Genomic DNA, 16,040 nt, shown 5'->3' with positions numbered 1-16,040 from the left:
ATCAGTTCACTTGCCTCATATGCATTGATGATACTTTGTTTCTTAAAACACTCACTTTCCAGCTTGCCTACTTTCATTTTCAAATCATTGATAACTTCATTTAAATCAATAGTAGGAGCAGAGTGTACCTGAGATGATGATCCAATTTCTTTCTCAATTATGGCCATGAATGCCACATTTGCTTTCTTGATATCATCTGCAATGTCTTTTTCATGATTGCTCCAATAAAAGTTACCCTCATGCTGTGTTGTTACAGCAACATTTCCTTGATTTCTAATCTGATTTTGGTTGGCTGCAATGGTGTTGTCTGGTACAGTTTGAAGGTTTTGTTTGTTGTTTTTATGAAAACCTTGATTCTGAGGCATTCCTTGATTATGATTGTTCATTTGAGGTTGGAAGTTGTTGAAGTTGGGATTATAGTTGTTGTTGGGATTGTTGTGAAAGTTGTTGTTGAAGTTGTTGTTGTGGTTGATTCTCTGCTGATTCTATTGATATTGAGGTTGCTGATTTCTTGGTTGGTTTTGAAACTGGTTCATCTGAAAGTTTCTTGGCATGTTACATTCTCTTGCAAAATGACCAGGCTGTTGACAATTATAGCAAATGGCTTTTGACTTATCAAAACCAATTCTTTCATTAGGCCCTGATAGGAGTGATCTACCAGTCCTGTTGTAAAGTCTCTTGCTTCTAAGAGCCAACATGGCTGCTTGCCACTTCAAATCCATGTCCTCCAAGTCATCAGCATCTATCTGCTCAAGATCATCTTGTACTACACTTGAGTGAATTAAATTCTTTGCAACAAATGCATTATATGATTATGTAAACATTGAAAGCAAGGCATGTGTTTCACTGCCTTGATCATGTCTACCACTAGTATGAGGTATTCCCACTTGCCATTGAGGCAGAATCAATGTCATCAATCATTTGCACATTGAATCTTTGCTGGTTTCCTAGATTACTTAAGCTACCAACAACAAAAGATTTTGGAGTGTCAGTACTATGCTCAACTGGTTCTTCAATAATGGGAATTTGTTGTTGATTCTTGGTAGTCAAATTTCCCATAGGAGCAATCAATGCATTTGAAACATTGAAGCAAGGTTTTTCCTCCTTAATCATCTCAATCTCTGCAGCTTGAAGGAAGCACATTACATCATCCAATTTCAAGTCATTGCAAGCAGTGTACCATTCCTTTGGCATAGAGTTGAGTAGCTTGGTATTCCAGTCAAAGTCAGTCATGACATAGTCTGTGGTTCTGAGATCATTCACTATTGCTAGGAACCTTTCAAGAATAGACTTCAACCTTTCTCCATCTTTATACTTAAATCTTTCTAGCTGTTGCTTCAATCTCTGCTTCTTGATGTTTTTGAGCTCAACATTTCCCTCAAACATTTCAAGTATTGCATCATACATTGCCTTAGCAGTGGCATGATGTGCAACCTTAGTAAGTATTTCCCAAGATAGACCTAACTTTAGCATTTCTAAAGCCTTGTCATCAACTTTTCTCATTCTTTCCCTCACAGCAGCAATTGCAGCTGGATTTGCACCTTCCTCAACATTGCCTTGTGGACCATTTCGGATTGAGTTCCACATATCAATATCATTATAGCAAACGGCTGCTTCAAACAAGACCTTCCATTTTGTGAAATTTTCCTATCCATACAGTCTAGGAATCTTGTTAGTAAACACTTCTTGTTCTTCGCAACCAGACATTTTGAGAAATCAAAAGTAGTTTCTTTGTAAAAACAGAGTTAAAAAATAATCAGATCTGAAAACCGGTTGTTCAGATCTGACTTGTCTGATGCGATTAGAACAAGATTTATATATAAAAATTAAAGCTTTAAACAAAATAAGGAAGAGAAAACACCAAATGATTGTAGATCTGGAAGAAAAATGAAGAACAGAGCTTCTGACGTCACTTTTCAATGGAACAGTGGTCTGCTTACGTCATCTTTCTTCAAATCTTCAATCAACAACAATCTTTCCAAAATAGCAGCAACCAGCTCTGATACCACTTGTCAGGTCCCCGATTTCAGCTGGATCTTACACAAATCATGCCATAACTCACACAAATAGATGTGTCGACAAGGGAGTTAATGACGGGTTGCTATATTTAGAAAGATTACCGTTTGTTAAAGGCGGAATCAATAACGAACGATGTGGTTGCTAGACAGTAATCAAAGGTAACTAACACACACAAGATTCACTCAAAAGATTTCCATTTATATAATGTTCATCATACAAAGGGTAATCGATTTAGGGTTTCTTGAAGGAAATTTTTTCCGTACTATTCTAAGACAGCCGTCACACTCAATAATATTCTCTCTGAATTAATGAGTCTGTCTGCCTTTAGGAGGCGTGCCCTAAATTATTCCTTTTATAAGCCTGACACCTCCTTTACAGCTGTCATTCCTTCTAGAATCACTAAATGCTAAAACATATTCAAATTACATATTCAGAATTATTCAAGTGTAAAACAAGTCTCCCGGGTAGGCTTTGCAACAATCTTCATTTTCCGAGTAGGCTGTGTGCTCTGCCATCCTTCAGGACTTGGTAACATAGAAGTGTGCCTGGGATCAGTTTCCGGGTAGACTATACTTGAAGAGTATTTTACCAAGTAAAATACTCACCGGGTAGACTTCAATCTTCTTGACTTTGCCAGACATTGCCCGACAAACCCTTACGAGCAACCTTGTTCTTCGATGGTCCATTCAACCCATTTCTAGAGAATAACTTATTAGCAAAGTATGCTCGGTAGCATTGTTCCTTGCTTGAGTTGAACCTTGCCCGATGTTACTTAGAAATATTCCATTAAAACATCAAGCCAAATTGGACCATAATTATTAATGAATACCTTGCCCAGTCTTCCAATCACTTGGCTTCATGAGTTAGGTTAGCCAAAAGCTTACTTAGGAGTGAACTTTACTTGGCTCTTAAGAACAGACTTGCTTAATAAAGTGAACCTTGCCCGGATCTGCATAATTTGCAAACCCTGCTCGGATACCCACTAAAGAAGACTTCTTGAAGATAACCTTGCCTGATATACAAAATATCGTACCCGGCTAAGTAAAAGCTTGCTCGGAGGTCTAAGGTGTGCCCGGATCCATACTTAGCGAATTCTGAGGAGGTTGAGAAGATTCCAATCTTCCATATATCTCACTTTGGTCAAATTTTTTACTCAACATTTGTTACATTGGACCTTGGCCCACGGTCTAAACCGTGGGTCACGGTGGACTTCAGCCAAAATCATTGTTTTCCACATGTTTGACCTCTCGCACGTCTCCGGCTCATTCGGTTGCCTCGGTATACACCATAATAGCCCCGGAACCTCCTTTGAACCTACAATTCACCAACATCACCGTACTTATCTAATTCCACAAAATAAACCAATTCAAAACATGATTATTAACGGCTTTAAATCACTTAAGGGTTGTCCCATGGACCACCCGTCATTACACAAATATGTTATAAATAAGTAAAAAAACTTTTGTGTACACCATTTGTTGCATTGGTTAGTATACATTGTTTCTCAAATAAGGTTCTTGATGTAACTCTTGATGTAGCCACATATAGTAAAAATTTCATGTTTAGTCCATTTATGTTTGTAACTCTTGATGTAGCCACATATAATTGCTCGTGCGACAAATAAGGTTCTTTCAAGTACATACTAAATTACCAACCCTTAATAGTGATAAATATATCCATGAAACTAACAAAAAAAAATATTATACACATAAAATATCATACCTATTAAACAATTAATATTTTGTCATTTGAGATCATCAGTTCATGTTTATCCAAAAAACATGATTATCCCAAAAACAGATTACCTAAACTTTGATGATACGATCATCCTTAAATCTTTAGAATCTGAAATTAATTGATCATGATAAATTTGTTGTCACTAATATTCGGTGTGTGACATATTTTTAATTGATTTTATATTTTACAATTAAAATTTGTATAATCAAGCAACATATATAATCGAAAATTAAAATATAATCAAACGATTTGTTTCATTTCATATGAATATAATACACATGAAAATGACAAAGACATACTAACCTTACAATCATTGTTCAAATAACAGTGATTATTCTGAGTTAGAATATTAGAATATCTAAAGTTGCATAAAGTGAAGGTAGTGATTTTTATCTAAAATATTTCAAACTATTGGATAAGGAATTTTTAAATTTTGAATACTAATATCGTGTTATTACTTATTAGTTAATATTATGGATAGTTGTTGGAATACTTAATTAATCAATATATATATATATATATATATATATTAACAACTTAAGAGAGAAAAAAAAGCAGAATCAAAGATTTTCGATTTTATGAAAGCATAATAAATGACTTTTAACTGATTATCTATTTTTTTACAATGAATATGAAAAATGAAATATTCTTGAAATGTAATAAGGAACATGATTAAGTTACAAATATTAAGAAAAAATAATAAATATTTCTATTAAGTTACATTATAATTAAGGTGTGAATTTTAATGAATTTTTATAACATATTTGAATAATAATGTTATGACTGTAACTTTTTTTAAATTTTGCGTATTGCTTTCTTATTTTGAATATAAGTCATACTAAACACTTTAATTATGTACTAACCAATAGAAAACACTAACATAACCCTAATTCGTTTTATTTGTATAAAATAAAATTAATAAGTTAATATAATATTGAAATATTGTAAAAACTTAATGAAAACGATATCCTATGAATCTAGGTTTCAATATCCTAAATGATTTTTGGAAAACGAAAATAGTGAATGGGATTGATTCAATTTTTTTGGATTAGAATTTTGAATTTGAATGCTTTTAATTAAGTAATTTGTATTATAATGCATATTAAATTAAATATATTTAAATGTATAAAAAAATATAAATCAAGTCATAAAATATATGTTTTGAAACATTTTGGTCTGAGTTATGAAAGAAAAAATACTGAAAACTAAATATTGATTTTTTTATTCTAAAACCCTTTATATTACACAAAAAGTAATGAATTAATTATAACTAAACACCAAGATTTATGTAATAGGTATTTTCCATGTTTGCAATATTTATATAAAATGTTCGGAGAAAATTAAGAAAATATATATTTTTTAGAGTTCAAAAGTATATGAGAAAATTTTAAATCAAAATCTGAAACCAATCTTACATAAAATATTATGCATTATTGCTTGAATCCCGGTTTAAAAACATAGTAAACTGTGGTTTTCGTCCTTATGGTCCAAATATGCGGTTTTAGTCCAATTGTTTCAAATTTATGATTTTCGTCCCTGTGGTTTCATTTCACTTGCAATTAAACCCGAATTCACCAATCTCGTTAAGTTTGGTCGTTAAACCCATCAGCGTGCCCCTCACGTGAGGACAGTTTTGTCCCTTTTCTCCCCAAAACAGGTACCAAATATTGGTCACACGCCTAGGCACAAGATGGGGGTGTGATAGGTTGGTATCATAGCCATCGATCTTAGCGAATTAGGTATTAACTAAATAATACCTAAGCTTCGATCCAAGTGAATAAGAATTATTATTATTACTTGCTTATTTTAGGGATAAGATAGGCTGTTAACCTTCTCTATCCTCTTCAATCTAAACCACCCATAGATGTCATTCCAGAAAATAATAGATGGCTTTATACGCAACACAAGAAGAGCTGGATGTCCCAAAGCAATACCAAAAGACAACATGAGTAAAGATTATTATGAAGACTTCTTTAACCATGATCATCCGATTGACCGACCCACACCAGTTACCAATCAATCTACCAAACGATCCACCGATTCAAGAGTACCATTCCACAAACATTGCAACATATCACCCATACCCCAAGAACCACTACAACATCGTGATGATGGGATATCATGATCCGCCACCACAATACGGATATCCAAATATCATTCCACAATCTCAAGAGGAACATCTCGATCGAGCACTAAACGAGACTGATGAACTGAGGAAGAAAGTTGCTACCGATGGAAGCAAGAAGAAAAAGACGGGAGACAAACTTCTTCACAAATGTAACAAGATGAAGAAAATGGTCAAAAAGTTTATGAAAGACTAGGAATTCCTACGACGTTGTTAAGAAAATGTATCTGTAGTTGTAATTATAAATAAATGTGTGAAAATAAGAATGTTGAATCATTCTAATAAGAATAGGGATATATATATATGTGTGTGTGTGTGTGATGTGAATGATATATATATATAAATGAATAAAAGTGTGTTTTAAGAAAAGAATATAATTATTTCAGAATGTCGAACCAAGGACCAAATAATGCGGAAGCTTCTCGAAAAGGGGAAGACAATCGTGCTCAAAATGAATAAGGTCAACAAATACCCGAACACTATATAAAAAAATACAAGAGATGATAACTAAAGCCATGAGATCTGAGTCGCACATTAGAACCAAATCTAAGCAAACTCATACCGAACATTCTCGAAAATCTATAAAATCCAAATCACGTCCTAACCCGTCTCACCCCGAAGAAAGTGTACACGAATCAAATGTTGGGGGTGAATTCAATCGAAAATTCAAGAAACTCAAGATCAAAAGTTGTTCGTTCAAGGACTTCAAATACTTTGGCCCTAAAGAATTTTATGGCTACAAGGGCGCTATTGCGACACTTATATGGTTGGAAGAAATGGAGTTGATAGTAATCATCAGCAAATGTGCCAAACAAGAAAAGATCTAATATACGTCACAAATGTTCAAAGGAGAAGCTTTAGAGTGGTGGAACACTCTCATCGTGAGCAAGGGAAGACAAAAGTTGTATCAACTAATGTGGGAAGAGTACAAGGACATGGTGTTAGCAAAATTTTGTCCAAGGCACGAAACCGATCAAATCCAATCTAAGTTCCTTAACCACAAGGTGGTTGGAACAAATCTTCGTGAGTACAACACCAAATTCCACGAGTACTATAGACTTGTGCCCTAGCTGGTGACGGCAGAATCCAGCAAAGTAACCCGATACATATGGGGACTTCCGCGAGAAATTCGCGATATGGTAAGGTCTCACTTACCCCAAAGCGATGATTCTACCATGGAATTGGCTGGTTACTTGATGAATGGTCTAATTTGCAACAAGGAGGGAGACAAGAAGGTGGTGCCATCAAGCGACCACAAGAGGTTGGACGTGCTCGATTCAAGGTCAAGGGTGTTGAACAAAAGAATGAAGGATCCACCTCCAATTATACTCAATGCAAAGTCTACAAGAAATATCACAAAGGCCGGTGCCCCTTTAATCCGTCTGCAACTATTTGTGACTCGTGTCACAAACCTGGTCATGCAACGGCCAACTGCTAGAAAAAGTTAATGACGTGTTATAACTGCAAGGAGATGGGACATCTCATTTTTAGTGCCCCAAGAACAAACCTGTTGCTGGAGGTGCGGGTGGAAGTGGTCAAAAAAAAGAAACGAATAAGGGGAATGCAAGAGTCTTCGTCTTAGACACCAAGAAAGCCGCAAAACCATCACCGGTACGTTCTTAGTTAACGGCACGTATGCTAAAGTTTTATTCGATTCAGGTGCCAATTTAATTTTTATAGATTATAAGTTTTGTAGTCTATTAAACGAATATTTAAAGAAATTAAATAAAACTTTAAGCGTCGAGACCGCTAGTGGCGAAATCGTTAAAATCTTTGAAGCTTTAGAAAATGGAAAAATATTATTAGCTAGCTACGTCTTACCTATTCAATTGTCTCCCATGACTCTTGCTTGTTTTGATATAGTACTTGGTATGGACTGGTTATCCAACAATAATGCTCGTATCATTTGCAATAGCAAAACCATAAAACTCCGAGCCCCAGATAAACAAACCATTCGAATTGAAGGGGATAAAGACGCTGGCCAAGTTAGCATAATCTCCATGATTAGGGATAATAAATGTTTGAATCAAGGATTCTTAGCATTCATGGCCTATGTCACCGAATCCAAACCAAAGGAGATAAAGGACGTGCTTATTGTCTCCGAATTTTCCGACGTATTTCCTGACGAGCTGCCTAGTATTCCACCCGATCGAGAAGTCGAATTTAGAATGATCATGCCCAGAACCGCACCAATCGCCAAAACACCGTATCGATTAGCACCAACCGAGATGAAGGAGCTGAAGAAACAATTAGACGAGCTGCTCGAGAAAGGATTCATTCGTCCAAGTTCATCACCGTGAGGAGCGCAGATTCTCTTTGTTAAAAAGAAGGATGGATCAATGCGAATGTGTATCGACTACCGAGCCTTAAACAAAGTAACCATTAAGAACCGATACCCATTACCCCGAATTAATGATCTGTTCGATCAACTGCAAGTAGCAAGCTACTTCTCTAAGATAGATCTGCATTCCGGTTATCACCAATTGAAAGTCCAATCCAAAGATATTCCAAAAACCGCATTCTGAACAAGGTATGGACATTATGAGTTCACGGTCATGCCGTTTGGTCTCACTAATGCCCCAGCCGCGTTTATGGATTAGATGAATCAAATATGTAAATGTTACTTGGATAAATTTGTTATCGTTTTCATCAACGACATACTTATTTATTCTAAGTCAAAGGAAGATCATGAAACGCATCTCAAATTCTTGCTAGAATTACCTAGAAATGAGAAGTTGTACGCCAAATTCTCGAAGTGTGAATTTTGGCTTCCCGAAGTACAATTTCTTGGTCACATCATAAACGTGAATGGAATTCAAGTAGATCCCGCAAAGATTGAAGCCATCTTAAAATGGGAGATTCCAAAATTGCCAACCGAGATACGAAGTTTCTTAGGTTTGGCCGGCTACTATCGTAGATTCATTGAAAATTTCTCTCGAATTGTCATTCATCTAACCTCGTTAATCCGTAAGAATATCAAGTATAAATGGGGACCAAAAAACAAGAAGCGTTCGATCTATTTAAACAAAAACTCACCAATGCACCTATACTGGCCTTGCCAGAAGGTACTGAGGATTTTGTTGTTTTTAACGACGCGTCCCATTCCGGTTTGGGATATGTACTAATGCAACGAAAGAAAGTAATCGCTTACGCTTCTCGTCAACTCAAAGTATATGAAAAGAACTACACAACTCACGATCTAGAGTTAGGTACTACTAAAAATGGGCTTTAATGACATGCGCACAATGACACATGTTGATTTATGACGCGCAATTGCGCAAGTCGTTAAAAAAGTCATTTTTTTTAAATTACAAGATATATGAAACCCGTTTTTGTTTGTCATTAAACTAGTGTCATAAATTTAAAAAATAAGTGTGCATGTCATGTATGTGAGTCATCTTTATCATAATAAAAAATTTCAACCCTGCTCTCCAAATACTGCCAAGTCATTTTCACCAAATTCAAACTCTTGATTCATCATCTAAAAGGTTAAAGAGAAAGGAATTTAACAACATAAATCTCATTTTCCCCAAATTTAAACCCTTGAATCTCTAAGAGGAAATAATGGAAAAACCTGCAAGACAATCGACACCGTCATCATCAACCACAAAAGAAAGGATGTTTTATTACAGCCGATCTGCCACCATGTTTTGGAGTGGAGTAGTCAGCGTAATCCCAGCCCGGTTTTTTTCTTCCAGATTTAAGGGGAAACCCCTCGTTGAGATTCTCGGCAAACCCTTGATGCAGGTTATGTTTTAGTCGTTAAACCCTAAATTAATAACAGTTTTGAATTATTAGTGTGATTATTCACAATTTTGATTTTTGAATCTCGTGTTTTAACTGGTAGTGTTGTTGATTATAATTTTGGGCTTGATTCGTGATTTAAGAGCATTTTTTTAGAGATTGATGTTTAGAGTTTAGTTACAATATGAGCTTCTTGTTACACATGTTTTTTATTCTAATTTTTAATTGTGCTTGTTGTCAATTGAGAATACATTCCAGCTTAAGAAATGATGATTATTTTGAATGCGCACATAAGGTGTTTGTGTAAATGCCTCAATCAAATAAGTAGTGAAGTATATGCTTAAATGATTAGCCGTTGCTAAGTTATTTGTAAAAATATGTTTAGTTTCAAGTTGACTAGTTTGGTAAAAACTCAAACTTGTCTTAGTAATGTGCTTAACACGATTAGACTAGGTGGTTCGGGTCATAGTAGTGGTTGTTGAATGTAAAACACCGTTTTGAAGTTAATAAATCTAAGATAACAATTGTTGAAAATAAAAATAAAAATATAACTGCTAACAATCAAACTAGTCTCAGTTTATGTTGTATTTTATATTGCTAAAAAGCATTTCGAGTCTGCTATGTTTCATATTTGAAAGTGAGAATCTAATTCAGAGTGTAAGGGGATTCGAAAATGTCAATTTCAGTAGTTACATAGAAAGTTCAGCAAGCTGTTTCACAACATTGAATGCTTCTTATGTGTGTATAAAATTTGTATAAAATTAACCGTAGTTCCGATAAATGTTTATTTTATATTGTCGGAAAGCTCTCTGAGTTTTCTACCTTTTATATTTGAACATGCTGAACTAGATTTAAAAAGGGTCAAAACCCAGCTTGAGCAGCTGCGGGCACAGAAAGTGCAGCATCAAAATTAGAGTTTTTATGTTCACTTGATCAAAAGAATTCACACATGTATAATAGAAACAACAAACTCACATAGTTACTTCAAGATTCACTTGCTTAAGTAAAATTTTTTTTTATAAAGCTTCAAACCCTTTTATCTTTATTATGGTTTCATTCCAAACTTAAGTTATTTATATCTTTGTTAGGCGGGCAAGCCAAGATTCTGATGTTTGTTCACATTAGCCCGGAATTGAATGTTGTTGGAGAAATACCCATACACTTAAGTTTGCTGAGTTGGTGGCGACTGTTGAACTTTGTGCTATGCAAGTACATAAAGATAGTGCAGATGTGAAAGACCCGCGAAGAACATGGTTTTTTCCCCATAATTTGTGTATCTTTGTTTTGAATTTATGAAACCGTTTAGAGTAACAATTAGGTCTTGTTTCAGATTGCCAATCTCAAGGCTGTTATTGCAAAGAAGGAAAGGGATCAAAAAGACACGCAACGCATTGTATATGCAAGTACAGGTTCAAACTAACATCGTGTTCCCTTCCTAACTTATAAAGTGTGGATTCATTTCCTGAGCCAACAAATTGTGGGAAACCAAGGGCGGTTTTAAGAAACACATGTAATATAAAGTTTTAATTAGTTATATTAACCACAATGGTTATGCACTACGGCAATGCCAAATGTGAGGTCTATAAATAATTTCACCAATTTAGGCTAAAGGAAACAATGAAGAAAGTTATTTCAAGAGTTGAATATGATGATTCGTTGGCTCCATGGAAGAAGATGAAATCGAAGAAAGAAGAAAAAAGGTAATAATATTTAACCATTTTGAGAGCTGACATTCTTGTTAAGTTAATTGGCTTTAATAATGTGTTAATTTCACGCTTTATAGCTTATTTATATTTAAAACTATAATGATGTAATGCAATGACGTAAAGATTTGATTTTGTTTGCCATGAGTTCTAACATTTTCTTTGTTAAATTTTTTTCCAGGTTGGGAAAAGCAAAGATGAATACAAGGATGTTGATTTTGATATTATTTGCAAAGAGTGGTCAAGTTTTGCGGCAACTCTTATTTTCCGGTGATAGTTTGTATCTACAAACAATATTTTCATAACTTTGAAATATTTGGTAGCATATTTGACTTATGATGTCTACATTTTAAAATGGATTTTTTGCTATATATTTATTTTATTTTTTATAATAATTTAATTATTATATAATGTGAATTAAATGAATATACTGAATTTTATTTTTTTTAAACATTTAAAACCATGGCACGCATAATGGCATGTCGTAATTCTATGTCATAAACATAGGTCGTAAAGGTGTGTAATAAATGTGTGTCATTAAAAGATGACACGCATATGCGTGCCATCTTCCATTTATGACTGGAGCTTCAACGACACGCATTTGCGTGTCATCTATATCCTTTAATGACACGCAATGCGTGTCTTTAAAGGCATTTTTCTAATAGTGAGGAGCCATAATTTTTGCCCTAAAGTTATGGAGGCACTATCTTGTAACATCCTAAATTTTATATTAATAGATAAAATGATTTCTGTTCTTTTAATGTGTGTAAATATTTAATTAAGATTGAATATAATAAAGGGGAATGGACTTGGTAAAAGATGGATTAAAGGGGATGGTTATGAGTCTTAGGTCCATGTGCTTAAGAGAGTATAAATACTCCCTTAAATCTCCCTAAAACCCTAAATCCCTCATTCTCATCTTCCTAGCCTTCCTACACACTCAAAACACACAAAAACACCACACCATATACGGCCGAGAAAGAAAGAGGACTCAAGACCAAAACCGAACCTAGATCTTGGTAAATTCTAATTATACGAGCAAGATATAATATCCTTGTTGAACATCAAAGCTAACCGTAGCCTAAAACGCATAAAGGTATGTTCTTTACGTTTAAAGGTCACGTTTTTATGAACGGGTTGCCTTAAAACTTAAACCTAGAGTAGATCGGGTATAGATATTTAATAAAAATGCAAACTTGATGTTTAAAATGGAATTAACGAACTCATGGCTATATACGGTTCATAAAGGAAACCCTAGATCTAGCCTAAGAACGTTTTAACCCATAAAGGTTCAAGCTTTAGGGATAAACGGGTTAAGTCTTGGCCGAAAATGGTTAGGGAAACATTTAAGGGTTAATATGGTACCATACAAGAAGTATAAATGTTAGAAATGTAAGGATGATAGAAATAAAGAACCAAACTGAAGCAGCTCATTGGATTACAAATTTTACACTCGAATACATATATAAAATCGAATACAGTAGTGATCTTCGAATACATTATGACTCGCATACAATAGTTGTATTCGATTACATTATTAAACTCACATAGAATGGTAAGTTCGAATACAACCCATATACTCGAATAAGTAATAAAGAAGAGAAGTGATAAAGAAGAGAAGTGATAAAGGTATAGTGCAAGATAGACTTTTGAATAAGTAGGCACGTCCTACAACCCAGAATTATACAAAGACTAGTTCTGGTGTGAAAACATGAACCGCATGAAGGGTCCTTCCCTGAATGTGAAAAATATGGTCATCGGCAGGAAGAAGAATGTCGAGTGATAGTAGGCCACGGGTGTGGTAAAGATGGACGTAGTGCCTTAATTGTAGAACCAATTGAAGCCATGTGAACCAGCAGCCCCCAACCCATTCGGGTACAACCACTCCGAACCCAACAACTTCAATAACAATCCATCCAAAGAAATCAAATTATGCCAAACAGTTGTACTTGTTAGGAATGTGGCAGTACAGAACGTTTCAAGAGAAATTGCCCAAAGTGAACCAAGGTATCGTTGGAAGACGAACCTCATGACAAGCATCAACCTCTGATCAAGCAAGGAGCCGTGCCTTTGTGAGTAATTCGAATAAAGCACGTCATGAACCAAAGGTGGTATTAAGTACGTTGTAGTTTTAAATCAATGGGCTTCAGCGATATTTTTACGGTCGTCGATAGAAGTTAGTTCCTGTTAACCTCCTATCATTTGGAAAGATACCGATTAGTGAAACTATAGAACCCTATACTGTAGAATCGCTAACGGTGAATCCCTAATGGTTAACTAAATTGTTCGGAATTGTCCTATTATTCTGAACGATTAACCTTTCCTTATTGACCTACGACCAGTAAAGCAAAGAAGTTTTGACGTAATAGTTAGCATGGATTGGCTAACTCAACATGAAGCGGAAATCAAATATGAAAAGAAGATGATTAGAAGCTCTCTTTCGGACGATCAAGCGATTAGATACAGAGAAAAGTGTACGGTATCATATTACCACTCAAATCTCATCGTGAGATGTTATAATAGTTACGACAAGAAGACGTGGTGTAATTAACAAACGTGATTGCCAAAGTATTTAAAAGAAAACATATAGAAGATATCCCGGTGGTACGCAAATTTCCACAAGTTTTCCCAGAAGAACTCCCTGGATTACCGCCAACCTGACAGGTCGAATTCAGAATCGATTTAATGTCTCAAGCTGGCCCTATTGCTAAAGCACCCTACCGACTTGCACCGTCCGAGATGCAAGAATTATCCAATCAGTTACAAGAATTGTTGGATAAGATTTTATACGACCTAGTTAGTCACCATGGGGTGCACCAGTTTTAATTGGGAAATGAATGACGGAAGTGTTAGGATATGTGTGATTAGGGAGAATTGAATAAAGTGACGATCAAGAATAGGTATTCATTTCTTCGAAGTAGATGATCTGTTTAACCAACTGCAAAGGGCGATTTATCTTTAGAAAATTGATCTTAGATATAGTTATCACCAAATGAAAAATCCAAGTGGAGGACGTTGCAACAACAGCGTTCGGACTCGTTACGGCCATTATGAATTCTTAGTTATGCCTTTCGGGCTAACAAATGCGCCGGCAACATTCATGGAACTCATGAACCGAGTCTGTAAACTTTATTTTGACAAATTTGTCATAAAAGTTCATTGATGATATCTTGATATATTCGCAACGTGAAAAAGAGCACGAACGATGGATAAGGAAAATTGTGGAAGTGTTAAAGCAAGAGGAGTTGTACGCGAAATTTTTGAAATGTGATTTTGAATAAAGAATGCATAATCCATTGGTCATGTTGTAAAGCAACAAGGATTTCACATAGAACCAAATAAGATAGAAACCATTAAAATTGTGCCAAGCGCCGATTTTAAGTCTCCCCGATGGAGACGATGGTTTTGTCGCGTATTGTGACGCATCGCGTAGAGAGTTAGTATGCGTGTTGATGCAGAATAATAAGGTTATAGCCTATGCTTCCCGCCAGTTAAAAGTACACGAGTAATATTACACTACTCACGACTTAGAACTGGGAGTGGTTATCTTCGCACTTAAGATGTGGAGACATTATCTCTACGATACGAAGTGCACCATCTTCACCGATCATAAAAGTTTGCAGCACATATTTGATTAGAAGGAACTGAATAGGAGGCAACGAAGATGGGTCGAGTTGTTAAGCGATTATGACTGTGATATCCGTTATCACCCTGGCAAGGCTAACGTCGTAGCCGATGCCTTGAGTAAGAAAGATCGGGTTAAGCCATTGCGAGTGCAAGTGCTGGGGATGATAGTCCAGTCGAACCTTCGAACCTGATTCGAGTCACTCAACGTGAGGCGTTGAAAGAGGAACAATTGTTAAAGAAGGAACCTTACGGCAATGAGGAGAATTTCGAACAGCGCGTGGACTAAATTCTCTACTTCAAAAATCGGGTTTGGATCCCGACCCTCCATGACCTTCGTGAATTAATCATTGACGAAGTGCATAGATCGAAATAATCCATACATCCGGGATCGGACTTGACTATTGATGATACGGATATCTGAAAGGATTTTTATTAATGGTCGAGTTTGGAGAAAGTTATGGTCACGTGTGTTGGTGAATATTGAATTATGCAAGAGATAAGGCTGCACACCGAAAACCCTAGGGAACGCCACAACGACAGAAAATTCGCCAATGATAGTGGAAAAAAATTACAATGAATTTTTGCCTAAATTCCTGATGATGAAATGGTAACTCGTCTTGAAGTACCACTTTCAATAATCTCAGATCGAAATAGTCATCCTACTTTCATTATTGGAAGGAGGGGAAGGAAGCATCGAGAGCTTGAAGCTTTCTATGGGTGAAGTAGTTATCACCAATTTGTTAAATTGATAATGAGCGTCGATTGAGCCATAAGATTTGAATTGATCCGAGAAACAACCAATCGGGTTTATAATGTTTAAGAGAAGTTGAAAGTAGCGCGAGGATTGGCAAAGGATTTATGTCAACGTTCAAAGGAAATCATTGTCACTAAATAGAGGTGACAAGGCATTTTAAGGCATCACCTTAGAGAGAGGTGATGTGAGGTTTGGCAAAACTGAAAATAGCTTCTTAATATATTGGACCCCATGAGAACTATCTCCATGGTTGGTCATTTAGTCTATCAATTAAAGTACTCCAGGGGCTAAGTACTATACATGATATTTTGCCATGTATACGGATTGAAAA

This window comes from Bidens hawaiensis, unplaced genomic scaffold (genome assembly GCF_021521415.1).
Source record: "Bidens hawaiensis isolate Kalapana, Puna unplaced genomic scaffold, B.hawaiensis_p1.1 tig00419376_1, whole genome shotgun sequence".
Taxonomy (NCBI): domain Eukaryota; kingdom Viridiplantae; phylum Streptophyta; class Magnoliopsida; order Asterales; family Asteraceae; genus Bidens; species Bidens hawaiensis.
Note: the sequence above shows the minus strand (reverse complement) of the source record.